The sequence below is a fragment of the Phascolarctos cinereus genome, unplaced genomic scaffold (genome assembly GCF_003287225.1).
Source record: "Phascolarctos cinereus isolate Bilbo 61053 unplaced genomic scaffold, phaCin_HiC Scaffold_5;HRSCAF=322, whole genome shotgun sequence".
Lineage (NCBI taxonomy): Eukaryota > Metazoa > Chordata > Mammalia > Diprotodontia > Phascolarctidae > Phascolarctos > Phascolarctos cinereus.
Window position 1 is genome coordinate 290,952,533 of NW_027555958.1, and position 12,733 is coordinate 290,965,265.

General features: G+C 34.9%; 1 protein-coding gene across 7 annotated transcripts in view; it reads left to right on the forward strand.

The window, feature by feature from the left end:
* The window catches only part of MARCHF10 (membrane associated ring-CH-type finger 10), a 191,299-nt gene that overhangs the window by 124,954 nt on the left and 53,612 nt on the right, over nt 1-12,733 (forward strand). The window lies entirely within an intron of this gene.

Here is a 12,733-nt window from a genome sequence, read left to right on the forward strand (position 1 = left end):
GGTTTAAACAATTAGGAACTAAGATTTTTTTTAATTGAAAAAGCTGCTTTCCCCTAAGACTGGGAGCCATTCAGCTCATGACTTCTGAGGATTTCCCCATAGTATTGAGCTCAGATCCAGCCAGTTGGTTGCTCTAGAATTTGAACTTTCCAAACAAGTAAAATTTTCCCAAAATGTTACCACAGTTACTTCAACATTTTAAAGTACCCCATACTGTTTTAATCACTTCTTCTATTTTCATGTACCTTTTTTCTCAAGCGTAGAGAAAAGAGGGTAAGATCATTATAAGAACTTTTCATTGGTCTTATGGGCAGATTTTAGGGTATCTTCAATTAAATGAGCTATTAGCATGTTTAAATGTTCTCAGTTTAAAAATTATGAGTCCTATTTTTCCTGTTTAAAAAAAAGTTTAGATAAATTTTGTTTTGAACAGATAGTTCTCAATCAGTACTCAAAAGTACTTTAGCCGAGAATTTGTTGTTTAGTAACCTCCAAGAGGGGGAGGTATCTTTAACTTACAGTTTGATATGACATCAACCTTGTTTTTGTCCAGTTTTACTGTCTTCTAATGCTGATTTTATTTACATTATTAAAGTCATTATGTGTATAATTCTCTTGGATCTGCTTCCTTCACTCCGCATTACTTCATACAAGTCTTCCTGCGTCTCCATGAATTCTTAAAATATTGTCATTCCTTATGACACAGTAAAATCCATTATTTTCAAATGAGATAGTATATGTAAAGCTCTTTGCAAACCCTCTTTGCTATATAAATCTTAGCTATTATTATTAACTATCAGCTATTCATATTTCACAATTTTTTGCAGTATTCCTCAATTGCTGAGCACATATTTTTGTTCCTAACTATTGATTATCACAAATAATGGTCGATATGGAAAGCTTTATACTTATGGATCTTACTGTTGATAATATCCTTGGGATGCATTCCTAGTAGTGGGATTAGTGGGTAAAGGGTATAAACAACTTATTTCTGCATTAAGTCCAAATTGTTTTTCAGAATGAGTGAACCAATTCACAATTGCCCCAACAGTGAATTAGGTCCCAGTCTTCACATAGGCTTATAAAGTGAAAGGTAGAGGATATGGAGCTGATCTTGGAATCAGGAATACCTGGTTTCTAGGCCCATCCCTAATTCATCCTGCCTGTGTGATCATGGGCAAGTCATTTAACAGCTATTTTCTAAGACTATAAATTGACAAGATGCCACTCTGCAGTGGTAGGAAGAATTCTTTGCTCAGAGCTTGCTTGCTTACACTAATAAAATCAGCAGATGGGTTAAAAAATCTTCAACTTTCCCTCAATTTTTTTAGCTTTTAGCATTATTGCTAGCTTAAGGGATATGAAAGGATACTTTAGATTTGGTTACATTTGCATTTTTTTTAATTATCATTAATTCTGAACAGCATTTCAGTTGCCTGCTGATGGTTTTTATTCTTTTGAAAAATGTTTGTTCATCTTTGACTACTTGTGGCATAGCTTTTAATCTCTCATATTTATGTCAAAGGCCATATATAAATTGTGGAATTTCAGCTTTTATCAAATATTTAATTCAAAGACTTTTTCCTCAATCTATTTTTTGTTCTGATTTTATTACCGTAAAATTTTTTAGTTTTGTATTCTCAAGACTCTTTAGCATGTCTTCTGGAATTTTTCTTCCCTAAGTCTTGTTAAGAGTTCTCCCCTTATCCATAATAACTTTCTATTCTTCTCAAAATTTTTTTTATAGTATGACATTTTGTATTTCAACTGTTAATATACTACAAAGTATAAGATACTGAGATAAGCCTGTTTTGGGACAGACAGCTTCCCAGTTTTCTCAGCAATTCTTGTCAGATAGTTACTTCCCCAGTATTATGTGTTCTTGGGTCAATCAAATACTAGTCTACTGTGTACATATTCAGCTGTTCTTCTCTTCCATTTTTTAGGTAGTACCAGATAGTTTTGATAATACTTCTCTATAGTTTGAGACCTGGTAGCACAAAACCACCCTCCTTTCCACTTTTTTTTTTTTGGCTAGGCAATGAGGTTAAGTGACTTGCCCAGGGTCACATAGCTAGTAAGTTTATACGTCTGAGGCCAAATTTGAACTCAGGTCCTCCTGACTCCAGGGCCAGTGCTTTATCCACTCCGCCACCTAGCTGCCCCTCCTTTCTACTTTTTCACTGAGTCCCTTGATAGTCTTGATTTTTTATTCCTCCAAATGAATCCTCTAAATATTATTTTTTAACAATTCCCTTGGTAATTTGATTGTTATAGTACTAAATCTGTAGTGTATTGGTTAGTAACATCATTTTTATTATATCTGTGAGGCCCAAGCATAGGTATTGAATATCTCTTTAAGTATTAGGATATTCTTTTATTTTTATAATAATTATTGTGTAGTAGTGCTATTTTTGTAGGTCTTATATGCATCTTGGTAGGTCATTCCCCAGATAGTTAATCTAGTTTATCTTACATGGAATGTCTCTTCTTATCCCTTTCTCCTGGATTTTTTAAAGGAATATTCAGAGAAACTGATGATTTGCATGGATTTATTTTTTATCTTGCTGCTTTATTGAAGCTCTTATTTATTGATTTTGTCTTCTCTGTTTGGCATTTAAAGACCCTCACAAACTGGGCTTCAAATCTGCCTTTCTAGTTTCTATTATATATTACTCTCCTCTTGATACCCTGTGATCCCGTCAAACTAGCCTTCTTAGTATTCTCCACATATATCTCATATCCCCATGCCTTTGCCCTTCCTGTCTCTCATGCTAAGAACGCACACCTTCATCACTTCTGCCTCTTAGAATCTTCTATTTCAAAGCTCAGCTCATGTAATACCTTCTACACAATACCTTTTCTGATCCCCAACTATCAGTTAGGCTTTCCCCAGGGGAAAAAAAATTCTTGTATTTATTTTTAAAATATTTTTACTTGCTTGTATATGTATATGTTGTCTCCCCCTAATCTCTAAACCTCAATTGAATGTGTATACATTGAGGGTAGGAATTGTTGTTTCATCTTTGCCTCTGTATTCCCATTTCCTAGCACAATCCCTAGCATATGGTTTTATATGGTATATAGCATATCCCTATATGGTTTTTTCTTTTTTTTTCTTTTCTTGGTTTGAGTATCAGTACTATATTTAAATTGTAGTAAAAGTTTGGCAAAGTGTTGCCTTATTTTTGAGAATACATTATAATAAAGAGTAATTCTTCAAATATTTGAGAGAATTAACCTATAAATCCATCTGGACCAGAGAGTTTTTTCTTTTGCCTTTGGGAGTTCATTTATGGCTTACTCTATTTTTTTATGAGAAGTTTTTGAGATTTTCTTCTTTCATGCTTTGTTAATCTGAGCATTTTAGATTTTTATGAATATTTATTTCACTTAAGTTTTCAGTTTCTTGACATGTAATTGGGTGTAGTAGTTCCTAATAATTTTATGTATTTCTTTTCTATTTGTGAATTTTTCCTTTTTTTTGATGATTTGTTTTTTTCCTTTCTCTAAAAATCAAATTAGCTAATGGTTTATTGATTTTGGGGGGGGGTCTTTAAAAAACAAAATAAAAATCTGGTTTTTGTATCAACTTCATAATTTTCATTTCCTACTTTATCTCTTGTTTGGTTTTCAAAATATCTTCTCTTTTACTCACTTAGAGATGATCAATTTGTTGGTTTTTCTAAAAATTTAAAGTTATGAGTTTATTTATCCAGTTAATACAAATGTTCAGAAAGAGAAATTTTCCTCCAAAGACTACTCTAGCTTCAGTACACAAATTTTGAGATGTGTTTCATTATATTATTTTTTTCTTTAATGTAATTATTTATTGTTTCTAAGATTTGTCGTTTGACTCACTCATTAATTAGGATAACATTATTTTGTCTCCATTTAAGTCTGTGTCCTTTGTTCATAGTTACTTTTTTATTACAATTTTTATTAAATTCTGTTCTATAAATGATACATGAAATAGTTCATTTTTTGTGAGTTTTACCCTAGTAAACTATCACGTTTTATAAAGATACCATGAACTAGAGAAAAATAGAGCTCTATTACAATAGTGCCAAAGCCACATTCCTAAAGCATAAGTCTGACTATGTCACTTTCCTATTTACTAGACTCCAATAACTCCCTTTTACTTCTAGGATCCAATGCAGACCTTCTCTCTCTGACATTTAAAACCTTACACAGTTTAGCTCAAACCTATCTTTCCATTACTTTCTTTCATACACTACACTCTACATTCTAGTTAACAGACATATAATATTTGATTGTTTTAAAAAAAGATTTTGCTATGAATTTAAATGCCAAAAAAAAGAGCATTTCCAAACATACAGCTGAACACAAAAAGAAGAATCTATGTGAAACTGTGAATTACCATTCTTATAATGCTTGCCTTTTATGTATATAATAAATTTTACACATTACTTTCAAAATTGTCTAGTTATTTGTAGGTACAAGCTATTTTCCTTTGTTTTTTGGAGTTTTTTTTTTGGTTTTGCTTTTTTTTCTTAAGCATGAAATACTTCAGCCTTTTCTTTAATTTCTCATCAATGATGAGTAGTGGTAAGTAGTTCTTACAAGAATTCCATGTTACCTATTCTGTCTTTTCCTAGCTACTTGTAATACTTTTTTTTTGACCTAGAAGTTCTGGTACTTTAGCAGACACATTTATGCATGAGTTAAACTGGGGATTCATCTCCTGTAGTATGCTTTGGATTCATTTGATCTTAATTTGCCCTTTTGGGTAAATTCTTTTATGATTTATTCAGATATGATCTATGGGGTTTTTTTTTCCCCCTGGGAAGCCAGTGATTCTTATAGCTTCTATCTTCTTCAGGTTATTTTTTTTTAATTATAGAGCTATACTTTCAATTTTGCTACCTTTTGATTTTGTTCTAATAATCTTTTTTTTTTCTATTGCTGAATTTAGGACTCTGTCTTCTCTGTTCTTTGTTTCAAGGTGTTCATTGTCTTGCTGTTGTTTTCCAGCTTCCATTCTATATGATCAGTTCTTCTTTTGAGTTTTTCATTAAGAGCTATAATATAATTCTTTAATTTTTTCCTTCAGTCCTTTTTTTTCAGGCTTTCCAACACTCAGGGTTCTTGTGGCCATTCCATTCTCTCTGCCTGAATTTTTAGTTGTAGTTATCATGGAATTAGTTTCTTTTTCTGGAGTTTTAAATTGCCATTCTCTTACTCCAATAGCAATTCTTCATTGTATTTTAGAAAGTTTTCATTATTTGTTCTTTGCCTCAGTCTCTCTGCTTTTTTTTGTGGGGAATTTTTTCTTTCACCCTTATTTTAGCCACTTTTAAACATTCATTTGGTGTGAATTTCTAACTTTTTTGAGGTGATGAGGTGAAATTGGGCTTACATATAACTTTTCACTTAGCTGCTTTTAGAAGTCACAGAATGCATTTTTCTTATGATTCCTTTTTACTGTGAATTAAGCATACTTTGTCAATCTGGAACTCTCCTTTTAAAATGTGAATGTGGGGGAGAGCTAAGCCAAGATGGTGGATTAGAGGCAACCCAGCTGAATTTTCCCAACATTCTGCCCCCCCCCAAACAACTTTAAAATAACACCTCAAATCAAATTTGGGGGCAGCAGAGCTAACAAAAGGTCAAGATGAGACATTTTTCTGGCCTAAGAAAACTTAGGGGTTGACAAGAGAAGTTTGTGACACTAAGGTGGAAGCCTCCCTGGAGCCCTTACACAGCAGTAGCAACAGAAGCCTCAGCAGCAGTAGCAGTAGCAACTTCAGGATTTCTAAGCCCAAAGACAGTAGAGGGTCAGACAGTTGATAAAAAAAAAAAGATAACAGAGACCCTTTGCTGGCACTGGGTAGGGCTGGCAGTGGTTGGCAACTCTATCGCTTATATGCATTTCTGGGTCTTAGTTCCAGGGTAGAAAGGAGATATGGGAGTTAGTCACAAGGGAACAAGGCAAAGAAAGTGCTAACACTTGTGGCTGCAGGGGACTAGGGGCCCTTCCTGGGTAAAGACCAGAGTGCAGGCCAGGGGATCAGGAAACATATCTTTCCCAGGATCACACTACCTTGGAAGCACCAAAAACTTGCAAACCCCCATAACTAGCTCTGAAAATAGCAGCATGAAAAAGCCTGAAGCTTGAGACTGTGTCTTTCTACTGAGCAGAGCCCAACTTTAATATAAAATTCTAAGTCAAGAAATAGGCTGGATATATGAGCAAACAACAACAAGAAAAAAAGAATTTGATCATAAAATGGTACTACAGTGGCAGGGAAGACAAAGATATAAACTCAGAAGAAGGCAACAATGTGAAAATAGCTACAAACAAAACTTTAAAGAAAAATACTAATTGAACCCAAGACCAACAAGAATTCCTGAAAGAGTTAAAGAAAGAGATAAGAATGGAAGAGGAAGAAAATGGAAGTAGAAATGAGAGTGATGCAAGAAAATTATGAAAAGAGAATTTATAGCTTGGTAAAAGGGGCATTAAAAAATACTGAAGAAAATAACACCTTTAAAAACAGAATTGGCCTAATGGTAAAAGAGATACAAAATCTCACTGAAGAAAATAATTCTTTAAAAATTAGAATTGGGCAAATGGAAGCTAATGACTCCATGAGACACCATGAAACAATGAAACAAAGTTGAAAGAATGGAAAAATAGAAGAAAAATATGAAATACATTATTGGAAAAACAGCTGACCTGGAAAATAGATCAAGGAGAGATAATTTAAGAATTATTGGGCTACCTGAAAGCCATTGTCAAAGAAAAAGCCTTTGACAACATCTTTCAAGAAATTATCAAGGAAAACTGTCCAGATATCTTAGATCTAGAGGTTTAAATAGAAATGGAAAGGATCTACTGATCATTTCCTGAAAGAGATCCTAAAATTAAAACTCCCAGGAATATTATAGCCAAATTTCAGAGCTCCCAGGTCAAAGAGAAAATACTTCAAGCAGCCAGAAAGAAACAATTCAAATACCATGGAGCCACACTCAGGATCACACAAGATTTAGCAACTTCCATGTTAAAGGAGTGAAGGACATGGAATATGATGTTCCAGAGGGCAAAGGAGCTAGGATAACAACCAAGAATCACCTACCCAACAAAACTTAGTGTAATCCTTTGGGGGGGGGGGAGAAATGGATATTTAATGAAATAGAAGACTTTCAAATATTCCTGATGAAAAGACCAGAGCTGAATAAAAAAATTGACATTTAAACATAAGACTCAAGAGAAGCATAAAAAGGTAAACATAAAAGAGTACTCATAAGGGACTTGAATGAAGTTAAACTGTTTACATTTATGAATAGGAATATGATACATATAACGCCTAAGAACTTTATCATTATTAATGCAATTAAAAGAAGTTTATATAGACAGATGGCATGGATATGAGTTGATTATGTTGGAATGATCTAGAAAAATGAAGGGGTGAGAAAGAGGAGTGCTGGCAGAAGGGGGAAGGGAGAGGTAGAATGGGGATTTTCTCACAAAAAAAGAGGTGTACAAGGAGGAACTTTTACAGTGGAAGGGAAAATTCTTGAACCTCACTTTCATTTTAATTGGTTCAAAGAGGGAGGATATATAATACACTCATTTATGTATAGAAATGTAACTTACCCAATAGGGGAATTGGAGGGGAGGGGGATAAAACTAAGGATGGGGTGGGGAGAGATGATAAAAGGGAGGGCAGATTAAGGGAGAGAGTGGTTAGAAACAAAATCTTTTGTGGAGGGGTAGGATGAAAAAGAAAAAGAAGAAGGAACAGAAGAAAATGGGATGCAGAGAAATACACAGCAGTCATAACTGTGAATGAGAATGGTATAAGCTCACCCATAAAACAGAAGCAGATAGCAGAATGGATTAGAAGCCAGAATCCAGCAATATGTTGTTTACAAGAGATATACTTGAAACAGAAACACACACACAGAATTAAAATAAAAAGCTGGAACAGAACCTAATATGCTTCAACTAAACTAAAAAAAAAAAAAGGTCGGGGTAATAATCATGACCTCAGACAAAGCAAAAACAAAAATAGACCTAATCAAAAGGGATAATCAGGGAAACTATATTTTGCTAAAAAGTACCATAGATAATGAACTAATACTAGAAATTTTCACAGCAAGTTTCTCTGATAAAGGCCTCATCTCTCAAATATATACTGATTATAAAACTGAGTCAAATTTATAAAATAAGAGCCGTTCCTTAATTGACAAATGGTCAAAGGATTTAAATAGGTGGTTTTCAGGAGAAATCAAAGCTGCTTATAGTCATCTGAAAAAAAAATGCTTTAAAGCATTATTGATTAGAGAATGGCAAATGAAAGCAGCTCTGAGGTATCACCTTACACCTATCAGAAATGACAAATGCTAGAGGGGATGAGGGAAAAATAGGTACACTAATGAACTGTTGGTGGAGTAGTGAACTGATCCAACCATTCTGGAGAACAATTTGGAACTATGCCTAAAGGGCTATCAAACTGTGCATACCCTTTAACACAGCAGTGTCCGGTCTATATTCCAAAGAGATCAAAGAAAAAGGAAAAGGACCCTTATGTATAAAAATATTTATAGCAGCTCTTTTTATGGTGGCAAAGAATTGGAAATTGAGGGGGATGCTCATCATTTGGGAAATGGCTGAACACCTTGTGCCATATGATTGTGATGGAGTACTATTGTGCTATGGAAAATGATGAGGTAGGGGGTGGGGTTCAGAAAAATATGGCAAGACCTATCTGAACTGATTCAATGTGAAGTAAGAACCAGGAGATCATTGTGCATGGTAACAGCAATGTTGTAATGATGCTCAACTGTGAGATACTTGGTTACTCTGATCAATAGAATGATCCAAGACCATTCCAAAGGACTCATGATGCTATCCACCTCCAGAGAAAGAACTGATAAACTCTGAGTGCAAATTGAAGTATAATTTCCTCTTTTTATTTTTCTTGCTTTTTAAAAAAATGTAACTAATATGGAAATATGTTTTGCATGATTTCACATGTATAATTGATATTATATTGCTTGCTTTCTGAGTGGGGAAGGAGAGACGGGTGAGAGAGGGAGAGAATTTGGAACTCAAAATTTTAAAAGAAAATAATGTTTAAAAGAAATAAATAACACATTTTTAAAATAATGTGACTTCTTTGTTCATATCTATGTTAGCAAAATTGCAAACAACTAGATTAATTAAATGGTTAATTGGCATAATGTTAACACATCTTTATCATATGGCTATATGGTAAATCTATTTTAACTCGGGAATTTTGGTAGCATATGTCTACAGAAAGAAATGCTTTTAACTGGGATATTTTCCAGTGGCAAAGGTTCTGATAAATTTGCAATCAGTGAGGACAGAGGAAGAGATTTGAGATAGACCCTCTCAAATATCCACTACCTGTGCCTTACTTTTAACTAGTAAAAAATTTAGTACCCCTCCCCTTTTCTCTTATCTTTATGTAGTACACATCTATCAGCCATTTATATCCAGACAGACAAAAATCACATTTGTTTGTGAATAAGGAAATTCAGTAATGATGTATCAGGATTAGGAGAATAAGGAAGGAACCACCCAAAAGAATTTACGTTCACATTTGCTGCTCAGTGAGCTTTGATAGGTGTTAGTCTCTCAATATCAGTAATAGTCCATGTCAAAATGTTTGCTTTCTCCACATTCATTAAGGCTCTCCCCTGTTTTTATAACTAAGTATAGAATGGGAACCTAATGATTAATAGCATTGTTTTCCCATTTTAAATTAAATTATATGAAAAAAATATCCATTCCTAAGAGACTCAAAGCACTCCCTGTTCAAAAATACCTCCTCCAACTCCTATGACATCGGAAATTCTACTATGAAGGATTTGTTCTTTGATTATAACAATTTTTTTAAAAATATACATATCCTTGTTGAAGAGGTGACATGATAAGCTACTGTCTTGGGAAATCTCAATATGAATTAGTTTCTAAAGCTATTTTCTTCCTGACAGGTGAGATCAAGAAACTAAAGGAATGAGACTTTTAATGAGGTTTCTGAAAAAAGGAAGAGGAAAGTAATTGTGGATTGTTAGGCAGCTTGGGAGTATGGCAGTGCTTGGACAGGGAGGAAGGATGCAGAAAGAAGTGGCTGACAAGGGACCAAACACTTACTTCTCAATTTTTCACAGAAACGACTCAGATTCTATTGAGATGAGGATCGGACTTGTGGCTAATATTAATATAACTTTAAGTATGTATCAACTGTTGAGCTTTGGTTCTTGGTGCTGTTGAGAAGTGTTTTCTCTTTTTAAAATGTTTTGGAGTGAGAGATTGGTAAGTTACCAAAAGAAAAGAAAAGAAAGAGAAAAAAAGATGCTTAGAAAATAGAACAGATCTCCCCTGCCTAGTATCATCTCTTAATGTTTCAAGTTCCCTTAACAAGGTTAAGAAATGGGTTTGGGCTTATGGTTATATTACTGAATGTATATTACTGATACCTAATCTGAAGTAGGCTCACATGCATGAATATAAAGCGACAGTGTCAGGACTCCATCTAGCTCAGTATTGAGTTTAGCAGTGATACAAAGGAAGTATTATGGAAAGGCTTTGTTGGCTCAGCCTTCAGAGTTAGGAATGGACAGCTTTCAAAAGAAAAATCGTGTGTTATGTATGACCATATGATATGTTTCCAATCACTAAGAACTGAGTAATACAAATTAAAACATCACTGAGGTTTCATCTCACAACCTGCAAATTTGTAAAAATGACCAAAGAGTGATAATAGTGTTGGGGGAGAATGTGGCAAGATACACAAGATATGCTGTTAGTAGGGCTATGAATTGATCTAACTATTCTTGAAATAATATTGAAACTGTGTGAGAAGAGTGACTCAACTGGCCATCACCTTTGACCCAGAGATCTCCCTTCAGGGCACATACCCTAGTGGGGTGAAAGAGCCCATAGGGAAAGATTAGTCAGAACAGTACTCTTGTTATAGTAGCAAAGAACTGGGAGCAAAGTTGATGCCCATTGACTGGTAAATAGCCAAATGAATTGTTGTATGTAAATGTAGCAGAATAATATTGTGCAGTAAGAAATAACTGATAGGAGGAATTCAAGAGGGGAAACATGGGAAGGTTTGTATAAACTGATGTAAAATGAAATAAGCAGAACCTAAAGAATGTGATTGATGATGACTACAACAATGTACATGAAAATATCATGACAAGGAAACCACAGTCTGAGAACCAGGAAAACCAGTGACAATCCTGGAAAACAATAATAATACTTATCTCTCTTCTCTTAGCAGAGAGGGATAGGAGGCCATTAGGCGATAATGTTGTGTAAGCTAGGAGAGGTATTTTGCTTAACTGTTTTTCTTTGTATGTAACAAGGGAGGGTTCAGTTCTGAGGAAGGGGTGTAGAGCAGGGATTTAAGAAAAAATGAGAGATGAGAGTGCAATATCTAGGTTTCTTATAATAATTCACCAAGATTTATGGATCCACTCTCCATTAATCTTTCTGAATTTTTTTGAAGGTGTTAACATTCTCGGAGGCAGCTAATAGTATAGTAGATAAAGCACTACACCTGGAGTCAGGGGATCTGAGTTCACACATGGCCCCAAACATTCGCTGTGTGACTCTGGGCAAATCACTTAGATTCTGTTTGTCTCAGTTTCCTCGTCTGTAAAACATGGATAATAATAGCACCTACTTCACAGAGTTATTGTGAATATCAAATGAGATAATATTTGTTTAAAAAAAAACCCACTTACCACAGTGCCTGTCACATAGTAGATGCTATATAAATGCTTGTTCCCCCACCCCTTCCCTCCCAGCCTAATATGTACACACACACACACACACACACACACACACACACACACACACACTTTATGTGTGTGTGTATTAGGGTAATGACTTTATTACCCTTCTACAATGTAATACTCTGATTGTACCAAACTTATTTTTCTAGCTTCAAGGAATAAACCCTAGATATATTCAGCCAGGATTTGTTAATTAAGCCAATTTATCATCCCCTTGGCCATGTCTTCAATGATTTTATGGACCTCTCAATTTTCATCTTTTCAGGGAAAAGTCTTAATCTTCTTAGTTGATTTTCACAACTATCTCCACTAATCCCTTTAACTTCCTCTCTGTGGACTTTGTCTAGTTTCATTATATTTCTTCAGGGACAATAGCCAAAAGCCCACACACTGTCCCAGACACACCATAGTTTAATATATTTATATGTCCATAGTATATATGTAGATATAATCAGAGATAGCCCTGATTTTCTGTACTAGTGTACTATCCTCGATACCCATCATGGAGCTGGTACATGTGCTCTGGTCCTTGGCTGAGTGAGATACCTATACTTTGATGAGATTACACAGAAATTCCTAATTGTTCCTTAGTGATTGATGGGTTTTGTTGAAGATAACTGGCAATCCAGTATCAGAGGGAGGGACTCTTCTGGAATAACATTGTCCCCCCCCAAAAAAGCCATCCCAACCCACCTTACCCCACCCTATCTATGAGAAGACTTGTAGAAATGGTTCCTCTCTTCTCTTTCAGGTCTCTATTCCAGCACTTTCTCTCCCTTGGGCTTCTGGCAAGGGAGAAAGGGGATTTCTTTCCCCTCTCTCCCACAGTTGCCTGCAGCAGGGGCATATATACCTGCCTTGGGAGGCCTCAAGTCTCTGGTTGCCTTCTTCTGCCTTTCTCTTTTCCTCTCTGAGCACAGCTCAGAAACTA